The sequence below is a fragment of the Pelodiscus sinensis genome, chromosome 1 (genome assembly GCF_052426305.1).
Source record: "Pelodiscus sinensis isolate ZL-2025 chromosome 1, ASM5242630v1, whole genome shotgun sequence".
Lineage (NCBI taxonomy): Eukaryota > Metazoa > Chordata > Testudines > Trionychidae > Pelodiscus > Pelodiscus sinensis.
The window spans coordinates 139,713,470-139,732,168 of record NC_143052.1 but is presented as its reverse complement, the minus strand read 5'-3'; positions in this window follow the sequence as shown (position 1 = coordinate 139,732,168).

The window sequence follows — 18,699 nt, the reverse complement described above, 5'->3', positions numbered from 1 at the left end:
CGAAAACGCCCTATTAGACCAAATAGACTTTTGATGGTCAAAATGGCGACCCGGGCCGCGGAGCGAAAAAATCACGTGCGGAGCCCGAAAAAGCCCTTCTCGGGCCGCGATGGCCGAAATCGACTTTTGAAGGTGAAAATGGCGACCCGGGCTGCGGAGCCAGAAATACACATCCAGAGCGTGAAAACGTCCTCCTCGCGCCACGATGACCGAAATCGACTTTTGAGGCCCAAAATGGAGACACGGGCTTCGGAGGCCAAAATGCACGTTCGGAGGCTGAAAACGCCCTCCTCAACCCGCGATGGACAAAATTGACTTCTGTAGTTGAAAACGTCGAAACGAGCTGCGTAGGCCTAAATCCACGTCCGGTGCCCGAAAACACCCTCTTCGGGCCGTGATGGCCGAAATCGACTTTTGAAGGCGAAAACGGCGACCCGGGCTGCGGACCGAGAAAATCACTTCCAGAGCCTGAATACGCCCTACTCGGGCCGCGATGGCCAAAATCGACTTTTGAAGCCGGAATCGGAGACCCGGGCTGTGGAGCCAGAAATTCACCTCCGGAGCCCAAAAACGTCCTCCTCATGCTGCGATGGCCGAAATTGACTTTTGAAGACAAAAACGGCGACCCGGGCTGCAGACCGAGAAAATCACTTCCAGAGCCTGAATACGCCCTACTCGGGCCGCGATGGCCAAAATCGAGTTTTGAAGCCGAAACGGCGACCCGGGCCGCGGCGCCAGAAATTCATGTCCGGAGCCTGAAAACATCCTCCTCGGGCCATGATGGCCGAAATCCACTTCTGAAGGTGAAAACGGTGACCCGGGCAGCGGAGTGAGAAAATCACCTGCGGAGCCCGAAAACACCCTATTCGGGCCGCGATGGCCGAAATCGACTTTTGAAGCCGAAAATGGCGACCCGGGCTGCGGACCGAGAAAATCACTTCCAGAGCCTGAATACGCCCTACTCGGGCCGCGATGGCCAAAATCGACTTTTGAAGCCTGATTCGGAGACCCGGGCTGTGGAGCCAGAAATTCACCTCCGGAGCCCAAAAACGTCCTCCTTTTGCTGCGATGGCCGAAATTGACTTTTGAAGACAAAAACGGCGACCCGGGCTGCGGACCGAGAAAATCACTTCCAGAGCCTGAATACGACCTACTCGGGCCGCGATGGCCGAAATCGACTTTTGAAGCCGAAAACGGCGACCCGGGCTGCGGACCGAGAAAATCACTTCCAGAGCCTGAATACGCCCTACTCGGGCCGCGATGGCCAAAATCGACTTTTGAAGCCGGAATCGGAGACCCGGGCTGTGGAGCCAGAAATTCACCTCCGGAGCCCAAAAACGTCCTCCTCATGCTGCGATGGCCGAAATTGACTTTTGAAGACAAAAACGGCGACCTGGGCTGCGGACCGAGAAAATCACTTCCAGAGCCTGAATACGCCCTACTCGGGCCGCGATGGCCAAAATCGAGTTTTGAAGCCGAAAACGGCGACCCGGGCCGCGGCGCCAGAAATTCATGTCCGGAGCCTGAAAACATCCTCCTCGGGCCATGATGGCCGAAATCCACTTCTGAAGGTGAAAACGGTGACCCCGGGCGGCGGAGAGAGAAAATCACCTGCGGAGCCCGAAAACGCCCTATTCGGGCCGCGATGGCCAAAATTGACTTTTGAAGGTCAAAATGGCGACCCGGGCCGCGGAGCGAAAAATCACGTCCGGAGCCCGAAAAAGCCCTTCTCGGGCCGCGATGGCCGAAATCGACTTTTGAAGGTGAAAATGGCGACCCGGGCTGCGGAGCCAGAAATACACATCCAGAGCGTGAAAACGTCCTCCTCGCGCCACGATGACCGAAATCGACTTTTGAGGCCAAAAATGGAGACACGGGCTTCGGAGGCCAAAATGCACGTTCGGAGGCTGAAAACGCCCTCCTCAACCCGCGATGGACAAAATTGACTTCTGTAGTTGAAAACGTCGAAACGAGCTGCGTAGGCCTAAATCCACGTCCGGTGCCCGAAAACACCCTCTTCGGGCCGTGATGGCCGAAATCGACTTTTGAAGGCGAAAACGGCGACCCGGGCTGCGGACCGAGAAAATCACTTCCAGAGCCTGAATACGCCCTACTCGGGCCGCGATGGCCAAAATCGACTTTTGAAGCCGGAATCGGAGACCCGGGCTGTGGAGCCAGAAATTCACCTCCGGAGCCCAAAAACGTCCTCCTCATGCTGCGATGGCCGAAATTGACTTTTGAAGACAAAAACGGCGACCCGGGCTGCGGACCGAGAAAATCACTTCCAGAGCCTGAATACGCCCTACTCGGGCCGCGATGGCCAAAATCGAGTTTTGAAGCCGAAAACGGCGACCCGGGCCGCGGCGCCAGAAATTCATGTCCGGAGCCTGAAAACATCCTCCTCGGGCCATGATGGCCGAAATCCACTTCTGAAGGTGAAAACGGTGACCCGGGCAGCGGAGTGAGAAAATCACCTGCGCAGCCCGAAAACGCCCTATTCGGGCCGCGATGACCGAAATCGACTTTTGAAGCCGAAAACGGCGACCCGGGCTGCGGACCGAGAAAATCACTTCCAGAGCCTGAATACGCCCTACTCGGGCCGCGATGGCCAAAATCGACTTTTGAAGCTGGAATCGGAGACCCGGGCTGTGGAGCCAGAAATTCACCTCCGGAGCCCAAAAACGTCCTCCTCATGCTGCGATGGCCGAAATTGACTTTTGAAGACAAAAACGGCGACCCGGGCTGCGGACCGAGAAAATCACTTCCAGAGCCTAAATACGCCCTACTCGGGCCGCGATGGCCAAAATCGAGTTTTGAAGCCGAAAACGGCGACCCGGGCCGCGGCGCCAGAAATTCATGTCCGGAGCCTGAAAACATCCTCCTCGGGCCATGATGGCCGAAATCCACTTCTGAAGGTGAAAACGGTGACCCGGGCAGCGGAGTGAGAAAATCACCTGCGGAGCCCGAAAACGCCCTATTCGGGGCGCGATGGCCGAAATCGACTTTTGAAGGTCAAAATGGCGACCCGGGCCGCGGAGCGAAAAAATCACGTGCGGAGCCCGAAAAAGCCCTTCTCGGGCCGCGATGGCCGAAATCGACTTTTGAAGGTGAAAATGGCGACCCGGGCTGCGGAGCCAGAAATACACATCCAGAGCGTGAAAACGTCCTCCTCGCGCCACGATGACCGAAATCGACTTTTGAGGCCCAAAATGGAGACACGGGCTTCGGAGGCCAAAATGCACGTTCGGAGGCTGAAAACGCCCTCCTCAACCCGCGATGGACAAAATTGACTTCTGTAGTTGAAAACGTCGAAACGAGCTGCGTAGGCCTAAATCCACGTCCGGTGCCCGAAAACACCCTCTTCGGGCCGTGATGGCCGAAATCGACTTTTGAAGGCGAAAACGGCGACCCGGGCTGCGGACCGAGAAAATCACTTCCAGAGCCTGAATACGCCCTACTCGGGCCACGATGGCCAAAATGGACTTTTGAAGCCGGAATCGGAGACCCGGGCTGTGGAGCCAGAAATTCACCTCCGGAGCCCAAAAACGTCCTCCTCATGCTGCGATGGCCGAAATTGACTTTTGAAGACAAAAACGGCGACCCGGGCTGCGGACCGAGAAAATCACTTCCAGAGCCTGAATACGCCCTACTCGGGCCGCGATGGCCAAAATCGAGTTTTGAAGCCGAAAACGGCGACCCGGGCCGCGGCGCCAGAAATTCATGTCCGGAGCCTGAAAACATCCTCCTCGGGCCATGATGGCCGAAATCCACTTCTGAAGGTGAAAACGGTGACCCCGGGCGGCGGAGAGAGAAATCACCTGCGGAGCCCGAAAACGCCCTATTCGGGCCGCGATGGCCAAAATAGACTTTTGAAGGTCAAAATGGCGACCCGGGCCGCGGAGCGAAAAAATCACGTGCGGAGCCCGAAAAAGCCCTTCTCGGGCCGCGATGGCCGAAATCGACTTTTGAAGGTGAAAATGGCGACCCGGGCTGCGGAGCCAGAAATACACATCCAGAGCGTGAAAACGTCCTCCTCGCGCCACGATGACCGAAATCGACTTTTGAGGCCAAAAATGGAGACACGGGCTTCGGAGGCCAAAATGCACGTTCGGAGGCTGAAAACGCCCTCCTCAACCCGCGATGGACAAAATTGACTTCTGTAGTTGAAAACGTCGAAACGAGCTGCGTAGGCCTAAATCCACGTCCGGTGCCCGAAAACACCCTCTTCGGGCCGTGATGGCCGAAATCGACTTTTGAAGGCGAAAACGGCGACCCGGGCTGCGGACCGAGAAAATCACTTCCAGAGCCTGAATACGCCCTACTCGGGCCGCGATGGCCAAAATCGACTTTTGAAGCCTGATTCGGAGACCCGGGCTGTGGAGCCAGAAATTCACCTCCGGAGCCCAAAAACGTCCTCCTCATGCTGCGATGGCCGAAATTGACTTTTGAAGACAAAAACGGCGACCCGGGCTGCGGACCGAGAAAATCACTTCCAGAGCCTGAATACGACCTACTCGGGCCGCGATGGCCGAAATCGACTTTTGAAGCCGAAAACGGCGACCCGGGCTGCGGACCGAGAAAATCACTTCCAGAGCCTGAATACGCCCTACTCGGGCCGCGATGGCCAAAATCGACTTTTGAAGCCTGATTCGGAGACCCGGGCTGTGGAGCCAGAAATTCACCTCCGGAGCCCAAAAACGTCCTCCTCATGCTGCGATGGCCGAAATTGACTTTTGAAGACAAAAACGGCGACCCGGGCTGCGGACCGAGAAAATCACTTCCAGAGCCTGAATACGCCCTACTCGGGCCGCGATGGCCAAAATCGAGTTTTGAAGCCGAAAACGGCGACCCGGGCCGCGGCGCCAGAAATTCATGTCCGGAGCCTGAAAACATCCTCCTCGGGCCATGATGGCCGAAATCCACTTCTGAAGGTGAAAACGGTGACCCCGGGCGGCGGAGAGAGAAAATCACCTGCGGAGCCCGAAAACGCCCTATTCGGGCCGCGATGGCCAAAATGGACTTTTGAAGGTCAAAATGGCGACCCGGGCCGCGGAGCGAAAAAATCACGTGCGGAGCCCGAAAAAGCCCTTCTCGGGCCGCGATAGCCGAAATCGACTTTTGAAGGTGAAAATGGCGACCCGGGCTGCGGAGCCAGAAATACACATCCAGAGCGTGAAAACGTCCTCCTCGCGCCACGATGACCGAAATCGACTTTTGAGGCCCAAAATGGAGACACGGGCTTCGGAGGCCAAAATGCACGTTCGGAGGCTGAAAACGCCCTCCTCAACCCGCGATGGACAAAATTGACTTCTGTAGTTGAAAACGTCGAAACGAGCTGCGTAGGCCTAAATCCACGTCCGGTGCCCGAAAACACCCTCTTCGGGCCGCGATGCCCAAAATCGACTTTTGAAGCCTGATTCGGAGACCCGGGCTGTGGAGCCAGAAATTCACCTCCGGAGCCCAAAAACGTCCTCCTCATGCTGCGATGGCCGAAATTGACTTTTGAAGACAAAAACGGCGACCCGGGCTGCGGACCGAGAAAATCACTTCCAGAGCCTGAATACGCCCTACTCGGGCCGTGATGGCAGAAATCGACTTTTGAAGGCGAAAACGGCGACCCGGGCTGCGGACCGAGAAAATCACTTCCAGAGCCTGAATACGCCCTACTCGGGCCGCGATGGCCAAAATCGAGTTTTGAAGCCGAAAACGGCGACCCGGGCCGCGGCGCCAGAAATTCATGTCCGGAGCCTGAATACGCCCTACTCGGGCCGCGATGGCCGAAATCCACTTCTGAAGGTGAAAACGGTGACCCGGGCAGCGGAGTGAGAAAATCACCTGCGGAGCCCGAAAACGCCCTATTCGGGCCGCGATGGCCGAAATCGACTTTTGAAGCCGAAAACGGCGACCCGGGCTGCGGACCGAGAAAATCACTTCCAGAGCCTGAATACGCCCTACTCGGGCCGCGATGGCCAAAATCGAGTTTTGAAGCCGAAAACGGCGACCCGGGCCGCGGCGCCAGAAATTCATGTCCGGAGCCTGAAAACATCCTCCTCGGGCCATGATGGCCGAAATCCACTTCTGAAGGTGAAAACGGTGACCCGGGCAGCGGAGTGAGAAAATCACCTGCGGAGCCCGAAAACGCCCTATTCGGGCCGCGATGGCCGAAATCGACTTTTGAAGCCGAAAACGGCGACCCGGGCTGCGGACCGAGAAAATCACTTCCAGAGCCTGAATACGCCCTACTCGGGCCGCGATGGCCAAAATCGACTTTTGAAGCCTAATTCGGAGACCCGGGCTGTGGAGCCAGTAATTCACCTCCGGAGCCCAAAAACGTCCTCCTCATGCTGCGATGGCCGAAATTGACTTTTGAAGACAAAAACGGCGACCCGGGCTGCGGACCGAGAAAATCACTTCCAGAGCCTGAATACGCCCTACTCGGGCCGCGATGGCCAAAATCGAGTTTTGAAGCCGAAAACGGCGACCCGGGCCGCGGCGCCAGAAATTCATGTCCGGAGCCTGAAAACATCCTCCTCGGGCCATGATGGCCGAAATCCACTTCTGAAGGTGAAAACGGTGACCCGGGCAGCGGAGTGAGAAAATCACCTGCGGAGCCCGAAAACGCCCTATTCGGGCCGCGATGGCCGAAATCGACTTTTGAAGGTCAAAATGGCGACCCGGGCCGCGGAGCGAAAAAATCACGTCCGGAGCCCGAAAAAGCCCTTCTCGGGCCGCGATGGCCGAAATCGACTTTTGAAGGTGAAAATGGCGACCCGGGCTGCGGAGCCAGAAATACACATCCAGAGCGTGAAAACGTCCTCCTCGCGCCACGATGACCGAAATCGACTTTTGAGGCCAAAAATGGAGACACGGGCTTCGGAGGCCAAAATGCACGTTCGGAGGCTGAAAACGCCCTCCTCAACCCGCGATGGACAAAATTAACTTCTGTAGTTGAAAACGTCGAAACGAGCTGCGTAGGCCTAAATCCACGTCCGGTGCCCGAAAACACCCTCTTCGGGCCGTGATGGCCGAAATCGACTTTTGAAGCCAAAAACGGCGACCCGGGCTGCGGACCGAGAAAATCACTTCCAGAGCCTGAATACGCCCTACTCGGGCCGCGATGGCCAAAATCGACTTTTGAAGCCGAAAACGGCGACCCGGGCCGCGGCGCCAGAAATTCATGTCCGGAGCCTGAAAACATCCTCCTCGGGCCATGATGGCCGAAATCCACTTCTGAAGGTGAAAACGGTGACCCCGGGCGGCGGAGAGAGAAAATCACCTGCGGAGCCCGAAAACGCCCTATTCGGGCCGCGATGGCCAAAATTGACTTTTGAAGGTCAAAATGGCGACCCGGGCCGCGGAGCGAAAAACTCACGTGCGGAGCCCGAAAAAGCCCTTCTCGGGCCGCGATGGCCGAAATCGACTTTTGAAGGTGAAAATGGCGACCCGGGCTGCGGAGCCAGAAATACACATCCAGAGCGTGAAAACGTCCTCCTCGCGCCACGATGACCGAAATCGACTTTTGAGGCCAAAAATGGAGACACGGGCTTCGGAGGCCAAAATGCACGTTCGGAGGCTGAAAACGCCCTCCTCAACCCGCGATGGACAAAATTGACTTCTGTAGTTGAAAACGTAGAAACGAGCTGCGTAGGCCTAAATCCACGTCCGGTGCCCGAAAACACCCTCTTCGGGCCGTGATGGCCGAAATCGACTTTTGAAGGCGAAAACGGCGACCCGGGCTGCGGACCGAGAAAATCACTTCCAGAGCCTGAATACGCCCTACTCGGGCCGCGATGGCCAAAATCGACTTTTGAAGCCTGATTCGGAGACCCGGGCTGTGGAGCCAGAAATTCACCTCCGGAGCCCAAAAACGTCCTCCTCATGCTGCGATGGCCGAAATTGACTTTTGAAGACAAAAACGGCGACCCGGGCTGCGGACCGAGAAAATCACTTCCAGAGCCTGAATACGACCTACTCGGGCCGCGATGGCCGAAATCGACTTTTGAAGCCGAAAACGGCGACCCGGGCTGCGGACCGAGAAAATCACTTCCAGAGCCTGAATACGCCCTACTCGGGCCGCGATGGCCAAAATCGACTTTTGAAGCCGGAATCGGAGACCCGGGCTGTGGAGCCAGAAATTCACCTCCGGAGCCCAAAAACGTCCTCCTCATGCTGCGATGGCCGAAATTGACTTTTGAAGACAAAAACGGCGACCCGGGCTGCGGACCGAGAAAATCACTTCAAGAGCCTGAATACGCCCTACTCGGGCCGCGATGGCCAAAATCGAGTTTTGAAGCCGAAAACGGCGACCCGGGCCGCGGCGCCAGAAATTCATGTCCGGAGCCTGAAAACATCCTCCTCGGGCCATGATGGCCGAAATCCACTTCTGAAGGTGAAAACGGTGACCCCGGGCGGCGGAGAGAGAAAATCACCTGCGGAGCCCGAAAACGCCCTATTCGGGCCGCGATGGCCAAAATTGACCTTTGAAGGTCAAAATGGCGACCCGGGCCGCGGAGCGAAAAAATCACGTGCGGAGCCCGAAAAAGCCCTTCTCGGGCCGCGATGGCCGAAATCGACTTTTGAAGGTGAAAATGGCGACCCGGGCTGCGGAGCCAGAAATACACATCCAGAGCGTGAAAACGTCCTCCTCGCGCCACGATGACCGAAATCGACTTTTGAGGCCCAAAATGGAGACACGGGCTTCGGAGGCCAAAATGCACGTTCGGAGGCTGAAAACGCCCTCCTCAACCCGCGATGGACAAAATTGACTTCTGTAGTTGAAAACGTCGAAACGAGCTGCGTAGGCCTAAATCCACGTCCGGTGCCCGAAAACACCCTCTTCGGGCCGTGATGGCCGAAATCGACTTTTGAAGGCGAAAACGGCGACCCGGGCTGCGGACCGAGAAAATCACTTCCAGAGCCTGAATACGCCCTACTCGGGCCGCGATGGCCAAAATCGACTTTTGAAGCCTGATTCGGAGACCCGGGCTGTGGAGCCAGAAATTCACCTCCGGAGCCCAAAAACGTCCTCCTCATGCTGCGATGGCCGAAATTGACTTTTGAAGACAAAAACGGCGACCCGGGCTGCGGACCGAGAAAATCACTTCCAGAGCCTGAATACGGCCTACTCGGGCCGCGATGGCCGAAATCGACTTTTGAAGCCGAAAACGGCGACCCGGGCTGCGGACCAAGAAAATCACTTCCAGAGCCTGAATACGCCCTACTCGGGCCGCGATGGCCAAAATCGACTTTTGAAGCCGGAATCGGAGACCCGGGCTGTGGAGCCAGAAATTCACCTCCGGAGCCCAAAAACGTCCTCCTCATGCTGCGATGGCCGAAATTGACTTTTGAAGACAAAAACGGCGACCCGGGCTGCGGACCGAGAAAATCACTTCAAGAGCCTGAATACGCCCTACTCGGGCCGCGATGGCCAAAATCGAGTTTTGAAGCCGAAAACGGCGACCCGGGCCGCGGCGCCAGAAATTCATGTCCGGAGCCTGAAAACATCCTCCTCGGGCCATGATGGCCGAAATCCACTTCTGAAGGTGAAAACGGTGACCCCGGGCGGCGGAGAGAGAAAATCACCTGCGGAGCCCGAAAACGCCCTATTCGGGCCGCGATGGCCAAAATTGACTTTTGAAGGTCAAAATGGCGACCCGGGCCGCGGAGCGAAAAAATCACGTGCGGAGCCCGAAAAAGCCCTTCTCGGGCCGCGATGGCCGAAATCGACTTTTGAAGGTGAAAATGGCGACCCGGGCTGCGGAGCCAGAAATACACATCCAGAGCGTGAAAACGTCCTCCTCGCGCCACGATGACCGAAATCGACTTTTGAGGCCCAAAATGGAGACACGGGCTTCGGAGGCCAAAATGCACGTTCGGAGGCTGAAAACGCCCTCCTCAACCCGCGATGGACAAAATTGACTTCTGTAGTTGAAAACGTCGAAACGAGCTGCGTAGGCCTAAATCCACGTCCGGTGCCCGAAAACACCCTCTTCGGGCCGTGATGGCCGAAATCGACTTTTGAAGGCGAAAACGGCGACCCGGGCTGCGGACCGAGAAAATCACTTCCAGAGCCTGAATACGCCCTACTCGGGCCGCGATGGCCAAAATCGACTTTTGAAGCCTGATTCGGAGACCCGGGCTGTGGAGCCAGAAATTCACCTCCGGAGCCCAAAAACGTCCTCCTCATGCTGCGATGGCCGAAATTGACTTTTGAAGACAAAAACGGCGACCCGGGCTGCGGACCGAGAAAATCACTTCCAGAGCCTGAATACGACCTACTCGGGCCGCGATGGCCGAAATCGACTTTTGAAGCCGAAAACGGCGACCCGGGCTGCGGACCAAGAAAATCACTTCCAGAGCCTGAATACGCCCTACTCGGGCCGCGATGGCCAAAATCGACTTTTGAAGCCGGAATCGGAGACCCGGGCTGTGGAGCCAGAAATTCACCTCCGGAGCCCAAAAACGTCCTCCTCATGCTGCGATGGCCGAAATTGACTTTTGAAGACAAAAACGGCGACCCGGGCTGCGGACCGAGAAAATCACTTCAAGAGCCTGAATACGCCCTACTCGGGCCGCGATGGCCAAAATCGAGTTTTGAAGCCGAAAACGGCGACCCGGGCCGCGGCGCCAGAAATTCATGTCCGGAGCCTGAAAACATCCTCCTCGGGCCATGATGGCCGAAATCCACTTCTGAAGGTGAAAACGGTGACCCCGGGCGGCGGAGAGAGAAAATCACCTGCGGAGCCCGAAAACGCCCTATTCGGGCCGCGATGGCCAAAATTGACTTTTGAAGATCAAAATGGCGACCCGGGCCGCGGAGCGAAAAAATCACGTGCGGAGCCCGAAAAAGCCCTTCTCGGGCCGCGATGGCCGAAATCGACTTTTGAAGGTGAAAATGGCGACCCGGGCTGCGGAGCCAGAAATACACATCCAGAGCGTGAAAACGTCCTCCTCGCGCCACGATGACCGAAATCGACTTTTGAGGCCCAAAATGGAGACACGGGCTTCGGAGGCCAAAATGCACGTTCGGAGGCTGAAAACGCCCTCCTCAACCCGCGATGGACAAAATTGACTTCTGTAGTTGAAAACGTCGAAACGAGCTGCGTAGGCCTAAATCCACGTCCGGTGCCCGAAAACACCCTCTTCGGGCCGTGATGGCCGAAATCGACTTTTGAAGGCGAAAACGGCGACCCGGGCTGCGGACCGAGAAAATCACTTCCAGAGCCTGAATACGCCCTACTCGGGCCGCGATGGCCAAAATCGACTTTTGAAGCCTGATTCGGAGACCCGGGCTGCGGAGCCAGAAATTCACCTCCGGAGCCCAAAAACGTCCTCCTCATGCTGCGATGGCCGAAATTGACTTTTGAAGACAAAAACGGCGACCCGGGCTGCGGACCGAGAAAATCACTTCCAGAGCCTGAATACGACCTACTCGGGCCGCGATGGCCAAAATCGAGTTTTGAAGCCGAAAACGGCGACCCGGGCCGCGGCGCCAGATATTCATGTCCGGAGCCTGAAAACATCCTCCTCGGGCCATGATGGCCGAAATCCACTTCTGAAGGTGAAAACGGTGACCCCGGGCGGCGGAGAGAGAAAATCACCTGCGGAGCCCGAAAACGCCCTATTCGGGCCGCGATGGCCAAAATTGACTTTTGAAGGTCAAAATGGCGACCCGGGCCGCGGAGCGAAAAAATCACGTGCGGAGCCCGAAAAAGCCCTTCTCGGGCCGCGATGGCCGAAATCGACTTTTGAAGGTGAAAATGGCGACCCGGGCTGCGGAGCCAGAAATACACATCCAGAGCGTGAAAACGTCCTCCTCGCGCCACGATGACCGAAATCGACTTTTGAGGCCCAAAATGGAGACACGGGCTTCGGAGGCCAAAATGCACGTTCGGAGGCTGAAAACGCCCTCCTCAACCCGCGATGGACAAAATTGACTTCTGTAGTTGAAAACGTCGAAACGAGCTGCGTAGGCCTAAATCCACGTCCGGTGCCCGAAAACACCCTCTTCGGGCCGTGATGGCCGAAATCGACTTTTGAAGGCGAAAACGGCGACCCGGGCTGCGGACCGAGAAAATCACTTCCAGAGCCTGAATACGCCCTACTCGGGCCGCGATGGCCAAAATCGACTTTTGAAGCCTGATTCGGAGACCCGGGCTGTGGAGCCAGAAATTCACCTCCGGAGCCCAAAAACGTCCTCCTCATGCTGCGATGGCCGAAATTGACTTTTGAAGACAAAAACGGCGACCCGGGCTGCGGACCGAGAAAATCACTTCCAGAGCCTGAATACGACCTACTCGGGCCGCGATGGCCGAAATCGACTTTTGAAGCCGAAAACGGCGACCCGGGCTGCGGACCAAGAAAATCACTTCCAGAGCCTGAATACGCCCTACTCGGGCCGCGATGGCCAAAATCGACTTTTGAAGCCGGAATCGGAGACCCGGGCTGTGGAGCCAGAAATTCACCTCCGGAGCCCAAAAACGTCCTCCTCATGCTGCGATGGCCGAAATTGACTTTTGAAGACAAAAACGGCGACCCGGGCTGCGGACCGAGAAAATCACTTCAAGAGCCTGAATACGCCCTACTCGGGCCGCGATGGCCAAAATCGAGTTTTGAAGCCGAAAACGGCGACCCGGGCCGCGGCGCCAGAAATTCATGTCCGGAGCCTGAAAACATCCTCCTCGGGCCATGATGGCCGAAATCCACTTCTGAAGGTGAAAACGGTGACCCCGGGCGGCGGAGAGAGAAAATCACCTGCGGAGCCCGAAAACGCCCTATTCGGGCCGCGATGGCCAAAATTGACTTTTGAAGGTCAAAATGGCGACCCGGGCCGCGGAGCGAAAAAATCACGTGCGGAGCCCGAAAAAGCCCTTCTCTGGCCGCGATGGCCGAAATCGACTTTTGAAGGTGAAAATGGCGACCCGGGCTGCGGAGCCAGAAATACACATCCAGAGCGTGAAAACGTCCTCCTCGCGCCACGATGACCGAAATCGACTTTTGAGGCCCAAAATGGAGACACGGGCTTCGGAGGCCAAAATGCACGTTCGGAGGCTGAAACGCCCTCCTCAACCCGCGATGGACAAAATTGACTTCTGTAGTTGAAAACGTCGAAACGAGCTGCGTAGGCCTAAATCCACGTCCGGTGCCCGAAAACACCCTCTTCGGGCCGTGATGGCCGAAATCGACTTTTGAAGGCGAAAACGGCGACCCGGGCTGCGGACCGAGAAAATCACTTCCAGAGCCTGAATACGCCCTACTCGGGCCGCGATGGCCAAAATCGACTTTTGAAGCCTGATTCGGAGACCCGGGCTGTGGAGCCAGAAATTCACCTCCGGAGCCCAAAAACGTCCTCCTCATGCTGCGATGGCCGAAATTGACTTTTGAAGACAAAAACGGCGACCCGGGCTGCGGACCGAGAAAATCACTTCCAGAGCCTGAATACGACCTACTCGGGCCGCGATGGCCGAAATCGACTTTTGAAGCCGAAAACGGCGACCCGGGCTGCGGACCAAGAAAATCACTTCCAGAGCCTGAATACGCCCTACTCGGGCCGCGATGGCCAAAATCGACTTTTGAAGCCGGAATCGGAGACCCGGGCTGTGGAGCCAGAAATTCACCTCCGGAGCCCAAAAACGTCCTCCTCATGCTGCGATGGCCGAAATTGACTTTTGAAGACAAAAACGGCGACCCGGGCTGCGGACCGAGAAAATCACTTCAAGAGCCTGAATACGCCCTACTCGGGCCGCGATGGCCAAAATCGAGTTTTGAAGCCGAAAACGGCGACCCGGGCCGCGGCGCCAGAAATTCATGTCCGGAGCCTGAAAACATCCTCCTCGGGCCATGATGGCCGAAATCCACTTCTGAAGGTGAAAACGGTGACCCCGGGCGGCGGAGAGAGAAAATCACCTGCGGAGCCCGAAAACGCCCTATTCGGGCCGCGATGGCCAAAATTGACTTTTGAAGGTCAAAATGGCGACCCGGGCCGCGGAGCGAAAAAATCACGTGCGGAGCCCGAAAAAGCCCTTCTCGGGCCGCGATGGCCGAAATCGACTTTTGAAGGTGAAAATGGCGACCCGGGCTGCGGAGCCAGAAATACACATCCAGAGCGTGAAAACGTCCTCCTCGCGCCACGATGACCGAAATCGACTTTTGAGGCCCAAAATGGAGACACGGGCTTCGGAGGCCAAAATGCACGTTCGGAGGCTGAAAACGCCCTCCTCAACCCGCGATGGACAAAATTGACTTCTGTAGTTGAAAACGTCGAAACGAGCTGCGTAGGCCTAAATCCACGTCCGGTGCCCGAAAACACCCTCTTCGGGCCGTGATGGCCGAAATCGACTTTTGAAGGCGAAAACGGCGACCCGGGCTGCGGACCGAGAAAATCACTTCCAGAGCCTGAATACGCCCTACTCGGGCCGCGATGGCCAAAATCGACTTTTGAAGCCTGATTCGGAGACCCGGGCTGCGGAGCCAGAAATTCACCTCCGGAGCCCAAAAACGTCCTCCTCATGCTGCGATGGCCGAAATTGACTTTTGAAGACAAAAACGGCGACCCGGGCTGCGGACCGAGAAAATCACTTCCAGAGCCTGAATACGACCTACTCGGGCCGCGATGGCCAAAATCGAGTTTTGAAGCCGAAAACGGCGACCCGGGCCGCGGCGCCAGATATTCATGTCCAGAGCCTGAAAACATCCTCCTCGGGCCATGATGGCCGAAATCCACTTCTGAAGGTGAAAACGGTGACCCCGGGCGGCGGAGAGAGAAAATCACCTGCGGAGCCCGAAAACGCCCTATTCGGGCCGCGATGGCCAAAATTGACTTTTGAAGGTCAAAATGGCGACCCGGGCCGCGGAGCGAAAAAATCACGTGCGGAGCCCGAAAAAGCCCTTCTCGGGCCGCGATGGCCGAAATCGACTTTTGAAGGTGAAAATGGCGACCCGGGCTGCGGAGCCAGAAATCCACATCCAGAGCGTGAAAACGTCCTCCTCGCGCCACGATGACCGAAATCGACTTTTGAGGCCCAAAATGGAGACACGGGCTTCGGAGGCCAAAATGCACGTTCGGAGGCTGAAAACGCCCTCCTCAACCCGCGATGGACAAAATTGACTTCTGTAGTTGAAAACGTCGAAACGAGCTGCGTAGGCCTAAATCCACGTCCGGTGCCCGAAAACACCCTCTTCGGGCCGTGATGGCCGAAATCGACTTTTGAAGGCGAAAACGGCGACCCGGGCTGCGGACCGAGAAAATCACTTCCAGAGCCTGAATACGCCCTACTCGGGCCGCGATGGCCAAAATCGACTTTTGAAGCCTGATTCGGAGACCCGGGCTGTGGAGCCAGAAATTCACCTCCGGAGCCCAAAAACGTCCTCCTCATGCTGCGATGGCCGAAATTGACTTTTGAAGACAAAAACGGCGACCCGGGCTGCGGACCGAGAAAATCACTTCCAGAGCCTGAATACGCCCTACTCGGGCCGCGATGGCCAAAATCGACTTTTGAAGCCGGAATCGGAGACCCGGGCTGTGGAGCCAGAAATTCACCTCCGGAGCCCAAAAACGTCCTCCTCATGCTGCGATGGCCGAAATTGACTTTTGAAGACAAAAACGGCGACCCGGGCTGCGGACCGAGAAAATCACTTCCAGAGCCTGAATACGCCCTACTCGGGCCGCGATGGCCAAAATCGAGTTTTGAAGCCGAAAACGGCGACCCGGGCCGCGGCGCCAGATATTCATGTCCGGAGCCTGAAAACATCCTCCTCGGGCCATGATGGCCGAAATCCACTTCTGAAGGTGAAAACGGTGACCCCGGGCGGCGGAGAGAGAAAATCACCTGCGGAGCCCGAAAACGCCCTATTCGGGCCGCGATGGCCAAAATTGACTTTTGAAGGTCAAAATGGCGACCCGGGCCGCGGAGCGAAAAAATCACGTGCGGAGCCCGAAAAAGCCCTTCTCGGGCCGCGATGGCCGAAATCGACTTTTGAAGGTGAAAATGGCGACCCGGGCTGCGGAGCCAGAAATACACATCCAGAGCGTGAAAACGTCCTCCTCGCGCCACGATGACCGAAATCGACTTTTGAGGCCCAAAATGGAGACACGGGCTTCGGAGGCCAAAATGCACGTTCGGAGGCTGAAAACGCCCTCCTCAACCCGCGATGGACAAAATTGACTTCTGTAGTTGAAAACGTCGAAACGAGCTGCGTAGGCCTAAATCCACGTCCGGTGCCCGAAAACACCCTCTTCGGGCCGTGATGGCCGAAATCGACTTTTGAAGGCGAAAACGGCGACCCGGGCTGCGGACCGAGAAAATCACTTCCAGAGCCTGAATACGCCCTACTCGGGCCGCGATGGCCAAAATCGACTTTTGAAGCCGGAATCGGAGACCCGGGCTGTGGAGCCAGAAATTCACCTCCGGAGCCCAAAAACGTCCTCCTCATGCTGCGATGGCCGAAATTGACTTTTGAAGACAAAAACGGCGACCCGGGCTGCGGACCGAGAAAATCACTTCCAGAGCCTGAATACGACCTACTCGGGCCGCGATGGCCGAAATCGACTTTTGAAGCCGAAAACGGCGACCCGGGCTGCGGACCGAGAAAATCACTTCCAGAGCCTGAATACACCCTACTCGGGCCGCGATGGCCAAAATCGACTTTTGAAGCCGGAATCGGAGACCCGGGCTGTGGAGCCAGAAATTCACCTCCGGAGCCCAAAAACGTCCTCCTCATGCTGCGATGGCCGAAATTGACTTTTGAAGACAAAAACGGCGACCCGGGCTGCGGACCGAGAAAATCACTTCCAGAGCCTGAATACGCCCTACTCGGGCCGCGATGGCCAAAATCGAGTTTTGAAGCCGAAAACGGCGACCCGGGCCGCGGCGCCAGAAATTCATGTCCGGAGCCTGAAAACATCCTCCTCGGGCCATGATGGCCGAAATCCACTTCTGAAGGTTAAAACAGTGACCCCGGGCGGCGGAGAGAGAAAATCACCTGCGGAGCCCGAAAACGCCCTATTCGGGCCGCGATGGCCAAAATTGACTTTTGAAGGTCAAAATGGCGACCCGGGCCGCGGAGCGAAAAAATCACGTGCGGAGCCCGAAAAAGCCCTTCTCGGGCCGCGATGGCCGAAATCGACTTTTGAAGGTGAAAATGGCGACCCGGGCTGCGGAGCCAGAAATACACATCCAGAGCGTGAAAACGTCCTCCTCGCGCCACGATGACCGAAATCGACTTTTGAGGCCCAAAATGGAGACACGGGCTTCGGAGGCCAAAATGCACGTTCGGAGGCTGAAAACGCCCTCCTCAACCCGCGATGGACAAAATTGACTTCTGTAGTTGAAAACGTCGAAACGAGCTGCGTAGGCCTAAATCCACGTCCGGTGCCCGAAAACACCCTCTTCGGGCCGTGATGGCCGAAATCGACTTTTGAAGGCGAAAACGGCGACCCGGGCTGCGGACCGAGAAAATCACTTCCAGAGCCTGAATACGCCCTACTCGGGCCGCGATGGCCAAAATCGACTTTTGAAGCCAGAATCGGAGACCCGGGCTGTGGAGCCAGAAATTCACCTCCGGAGCCCAAAAACGTCCTCCTCATGCTGCGATGGCCGAAATTGACTTTTGAAGACAAAAACGGCGACCCGGGCTGCGGACCGAGAAAATCACTTCCAGAGCCTGAATACGCCCTACTCGGGCCGCGATGGCCAAAATCGAGTTTTGAAGCCGAAAACGGCGACCCGGGCCGCGGCGCCAGAAATTCATGTCCGGAGCCTGAAAACATCCTCCTCGGGCCATGATGGCCGAAATCCACTTCTGAAGGTGAAAACGGTGACCCGGGCAGCGGAGTGAGAAAATCACCTGCGGATCCCGAAAACGCCCTATTCGGGCCGCGATGGCCGAAATCGACTTTTGAAGCCGAAAACGGCGACCCGGGCTGCGGACCGAGAAAATCACTTCCAGAGCCTGAATACGCCCTACTCGGGCCGCGATGGCCAAAATCGACTTTTGAAGCCTGATTCGGAGACCCAGGCTGTGGAGCCAGAAATTCACCTCCGGAGCCCAAAAACGTCCTCCTCATGCTGCGATGGCCGAAATTGACTTTTGAAGACAAAAACGGCGACCCGGGCTGCGGACCGAGAAAATCACTTCCAGAGCCTGAATACGCCCTACTCGGGCCGCGATGGCCAAAATCGAGTTTTGAAGCCGAAAACGGCGACCCAGGCCGCGGCGCCAGAAATTCATGTCCGGAGCCTAAAAACATCCTCCTCGGGCCATGATGGCCGAAATCCACTTCTGAAGGTGAAAACGGTGACCCCGGGCGGCGGAGAGAGAAAATCACCTGCGGAGCCCGAAAACGCCCTATTCGGGCCGCGATGGCCAAAATTGACTTTTGAAGGTCAAAATGGCGACCCGGGCCGCGGAGCGAAAAAATCACGTCCGGAGCCTGAAAAAGCCCTTCTCGGGCCGCGATGGCCGAAATCGACTTTTGAAGGTGAAAATGGCGACCCGGGCTGCGGAGCCAGAAATACACATCCAGAGCGTGAAAACGTCCTCCTCGCGCCACGATGACCGAAATCGACTTTTGAGGCCAAAAATGGAGACACGGGCTTCGGAGGCCAAAATGCACGTTCGGAGGCTGAAAATGCCCTCCTCAACCCGCGATGGACAAAATTGACTTCTGTAGTTGAAAACGTCGAAACGAGCTGCGTAGGC